Source organism: Benincasa hispida, chromosome 12, assembly GCF_027475165.1.
Source record: "Benincasa hispida cultivar pf3 chromosome 12, pf3_genome.v1.1, whole genome shotgun sequence".
In the NCBI taxonomy this organism is placed as follows: domain Eukaryota; kingdom Viridiplantae; phylum Streptophyta; class Magnoliopsida; order Cucurbitales; family Cucurbitaceae; genus Benincasa; species Benincasa hispida.
The window spans coordinates 31,450,210-31,455,393 of record NC_143489.1 but is presented as its reverse complement, the minus strand read 5'-3'; the positions used below and the strand labels follow the sequence as shown (position 1 = coordinate 31,455,393).

General features: G+C 29.2%; 1 long non-coding RNA gene across 1 annotated transcript; it reads left to right on the top strand.

Annotated features, from left to right (window-relative positions):
* The first annotated feature begins 1,108 nt into the window (after positions 1-1,108).
* LOC150031935 (uncharacterized) lies at positions 1,109-1,986 on the top strand. Its single transcript, XR_016525625.1, has 2 exons — positions 1,109-1,570; positions 1,654-1,986. It is a non-coding gene; the product is annotated as an uncharacterized LOC150031935 (long non-coding RNA).
* Positions 1,987-5,184: the final 3,198 nt, after the last annotated feature.

The following is a 5,184-nucleotide window of genomic DNA, read 5'->3' as shown; positions in this document are numbered from 1 at the left end:
TTATTAACGTTGTATAAATATTTATGTTTATTGTTTTAACTTTTTAAATTGCGTGTAAAAAGGTTCACTAATAGAAAATTAGTTTATATACACTGTAGGTAAAATTTGATGACAATGACTAAACGGATTTTTATCATAAACTTAGATATGAAAAAATTTTAAAAAAAAATTAAAAAAAAAATTAAAAAAAAAATTAAAAATTAAAAAATTAAAAAAAAAAAAAAAAAAAAAGAGCATAAAGACTGCAATGATTTAAAGATTTTTAATAGATAAACATAAAGTATATTCTCAAATTAATTGTCAAAACAGGAGTAACTCAAGTATATTTTAGAAGTTGTGAGATCTTCCTATATTTTTAATAAGTAATTACGAACAATTTTTCTCCTATTTTTAATATTGTTGAGGGTTGTTTTAGGCAATGTTCAAGTCCAAAGAAAATTGGGAGGCAACAAGAAGAACTACGTGTTATAAAATGGAAAAGTCAAACCCTCAAGTTTTATGCAACTAGTTAAGCTAGAGGAATTACACTATTCGATAAATAACCGAGTTGAACTCAGCCATGACACTCTTCAACCTCGAGGACCGCAATCACCCTAACAACGTAAACGTTAATTGCGACCACAGACAAGTATTAGAGAAGGAGTATTATAAATAGTTCAATTTAACAACCTCAACGGGAAGAAGTAAGTAAGCTAGCTCCAAAAGAGAACTCGAATCTTACTCTCTGTGCTTGGATAGATTATACACTCTCTATATTAACTTAGACTTCAAAGTTGGTCAACTCGACACTATACTGGTGTGAGTAACGTAGGTTAGCTTAGAGAATGAAACCATATACCAAAAGTTTCCCGCACCAATAGATATCGTAGAGGCTTGTAGGGAGAATGTATTGTTTTCAGTCTCTCCTCTTTTTTTAGAAGAAAAATACGCTTCATAACGTCGTCTCAAATGGGTCATTTTCAAACTATCTTTTGCAGACAACTCTTTGAGATAAGAAGGAAATTGATACAACTAAATCTCATAACATGCATTTACCCTAGCCCTTTTAACTAGAACATCCGCAAACCGATTGCCTTCTCTCATTATATGAACAACCCTATATTCTTCAAAAATTTTCAGAATATCTCATATTTTCGAGACCCAATAAACGCACTCACTCAACAAATATGAACTTCGATTGATTGAATCTAAAGCTTCGTTGTAATTTGGTTCCACAATAATCTTAACCACATCGAGACTTCTCGCTAATTTTAGGCTTTCTCAAATCCCCAACAATTCGGTAAGAAGGGGAGCAAAGGTAAAATTTCTCAAATATATCAAAGTAGCTTTAAGATTGTCATTTTCATCGAAAATAATCCCGCTCCATCCTGTAATAGAAGGGTCTATTTTCCACGCAACATCTACGTCAAGTTTGAGATACATAGATGCCGACGCCATCCATCCCAATTTCCGAGGTGGACGAGATAAACAAGACTTGCAAATTTTCAACTCCTTGAGAAATTGTTGTTGGTTATAAGTATTCTGAAGCATAATTCAAGATCCATCGACTTAGATTCAACATTAGCCAAAGGTAAACTATGAAGAATTTTGTTTCAATCATCCGAAATTATGGAACATCATATTGCAATTAATTCGATTTCATTCTTCTTGTAGGTATTGGTCACTTCCAACCATCTATCCCCAAAGCAGGAATTTAAAATGTGATCGAAAGCCATTAGGAAGGATAAAATCAGATACTTTGTAATTAGTAAAAATAGTATTCACAATTTTGATGGTCTTGGAATCCATTCACAATCTAATCGAATAATTCTCTTCCCACAGTACACTTTTACAGACAAATGAAGGATGATTCCCTACTTCAACCCATACCAGGTCATTTCCTTTATAATGGATACTCTTTAGAACTAGAGCTTCCAGAGAGTTTATATATATATTTATGATTTTTGTATCAACTTTGTAATATATATCTTGTATTTTTCTATTTAATATTTGAGTTTTATGAATTTTTAATTATTAGTATATCTTGTACCCAAATTTAATATTGTAAATTAATAAAATAAATAATTCAATATTGGGTTGAAGACCATATTCGAGTGATAGCCAACTCGATCAACTCAAGTTGATCCAAAATATTTTCTAATCTAATTTAATTCATGTATACCCTTAGAATGAGTAGACTGATTTGTTATAGAATTGAAAGTTTACAGTGTGAAATGGAAAGCCACCGAAATTGTAGGGAATAAAACTTAAAATAAAATAATAATATGATTCTATCCAATATGGAACCAAAGTTGGTGATGGCCACCGGGTCCCACGGAGAATCTAAAAGCCACCGAAATTTTAAGAAAACAAAATATAAATAAAATTACATTTTCTCCGAGGAAGAAAGAGGAGGGAGATTTTGTCGCCGTCAATCGTGGCTTTAACGACCGTTAATTTGCAAAACGCCATTTCGGCGGACTCACCCACGCATTGCTAACGTCCGTCGAGAAAGCAGTTACCGTTTTTTAAACCCCCATCTTCCGCAGTGGGCTCCTTTATTCACGCGTTAAAAGAAGTTAAAAAGAAAATTAAAAAAATTATGGTTAATTGTAAAAAATATAAATAAATAAATACCGTTTTTTTAATCTTCGTGAGAAATCGTGCACGTGCATGGGGAAAGGTCAAGGTCACAAGCGGATGCTCCACCAGTGGGCCCACCATGATCCTCAGTACACGTTAACTTCATTCGTCTTCTTCATGCTACCGTGCGCATATGTCTTTGCTATTGGTGGTGGTTGGGAAGTTCGGACCCACGGGTGGCTCTAAATTATTTTAATTAAATTAATCATTGATTAATTAATTACTAATTTAGTTTATGCATTTATGAATCTGTATTTAACTATACTCCTTCAACTTTCAACTTTGTTTATCGATTAGGTCCTTCACATATTTAAAACTAAGATATAACTTATCTAATGATATCAATTTGGATTTTATGTATAATTAGACTCTAAATTTTTTTATTTTGTAGTAATACTATAACTTTAAGAAATGTTCAGTAAATCATTAACTTATTATATACAAAATAAAAAATTAAGGCATCGTTTGACAATTATTTCATTTTTTATTTTTATTTTTTGAAAATAAAGTCTATGTAAACACCTCTTCCATCATTAAATCTCTTGATTCGATATCTACTTTTTACTCATATTCCCAAAAAGCAAAGTCATTTTTTTAAAAACTAAAAAATATAGGCCCCGTTTAATAACGATCATTTGGTTATTTATTTATTTATTTGAAAATTAAGCCTATAAACTGTGCTTCCACCTCCAAATTTTTTTTCTCTACTTTTTACCAATTATTCAAAAAACTAGGCCAAATTTTGAAAGCTAAAAACATTGTTTTCAAAAAACTTGTTTTTTTTTTTGGGGGGAGGGGAGTGGGAGAATTTGGCTAAGAATTTAACACCATTGTACTTAAAAAAACTATGTAGATCATTGTAAAAAACCAAGAAGAAATATGTTTAATTTTAAAAAACCAAAAACTAAAAACAAAATGGTTACCAAACAGGTCGTAGTTTTTAAAATTTTGTTTTTGTTTTTGGAATTTAGCTAAGAATGCAACTCTTCTTCTTAAGATTGATACAAACCATGGTAGGAAAATGAAAGGAAATAGGCATAATTTTCAAAAACCGAAAACGCAAAACGAAATTGTTACCTAACGAGATCTTAAAGATTTATTTGATACTTTTTACAATTCAAATTATACTAAATTAACACGAAGTTGAAAGTTCAAGAATTAAACTTGCAATTTAACCTTACATAATTAATTAAGATATTTTAAAAATTGGAAAACGTTTACTATTAAACATCATTATTAGTTAAAAAGGATAGTTTGGTCCAAACATTGAAAAAAAAACCTCCCACAACTAACATAGTAATACGCGGAAAAATAATTGAGAAATTAAAAGAAAACATTAAAATTAGGAACACGAAAATTAACATGGAAAAACTCAAAATCGAAAAAAAAAAACCACGAACAAAAAAAAAATTCATTATGTGAAAAATTATTATAATCACACATAATTTTTTTTTCCGACCCTAATTGCATGAGCACTCTTTCAAAGCATTATACCACTGATACAACTGAGCTAGAATACCACACTTAAAATGCTTCTAATTAGGATGAGTTGAAACCAAAGATGTAAGCTTTTTTTTTTTTTTTAGTGCTTTGAAGTCATAACTTTCTTTACTTTTCTAATATTTTGTCAAAATTCAACACTAAACTTTAAAATAGGTTTGCAATATTTTAGTTCATATGATCTCAAATGTTTGGTACGAATTTTTCTACTAAATACAGAGTACTATTTAGATGCATTCTATTTTCATAATAATTATATAGGACCTAATTAATTCAGTGTTCCTAAAAGAAAAAGAAAAATAATAAATTAGTGGCATGTTTAATTTTTTTTTTTCTTTAGACGTTCAATAATAAAGAGAAAAAATAGGTATACAAATAAGAAATGATATTTTTATTGATATGAGACCGATCTATTTAAGAGGCATGAGACTAAGGGTGTGTTTGGAATACATGTTCAAATGTTTAATTTAAAGAATAGTCATTCCAGAAAATCAAAAAATTAGAGTATTTGAGAACCACCCAAAATAGCTTTTCAATGTATTTTAAATAATTTTAATGAAAAATATTTAAATAAAAATGAATTTTTTGAAAAACATATTTCCTTAAGGGTCCTAAAATATTTGAGATGATGACAAGGGGAGTACATATGGTGAATAATAACTTATGCTGGCTGAAAAATTTTAATATGGAGACAATATTTGTGAGTTTTTTTTTTTTTTTTTTCCATATAAGTTTGTGAGCTATATGCTTTAGTTGATTTTGTTTTTTGAATTATTCCTAAGATGAAAATTAAAAGTATGGGTATTTGATTCAGTGGAAAAAGCAAAGTCAAATTAGTTAGTCCAAGCAATGGGTTAGATGATCTAATTTAGCTGTGAAAATTTATGGCACATTTAAGACTTCCTATTGACTTTCAACCACTTTTGATTTTACCTTTTCTTTTTTCTATTCTAAATTTTGACTACTTCACATTGTTATTATTATTTTTTGAAAAGTTATTATTATTGTTTACTTTTTTTCTTCATCTCCTTTTACTTTATTTCAAAATCTTAATTTTTATGT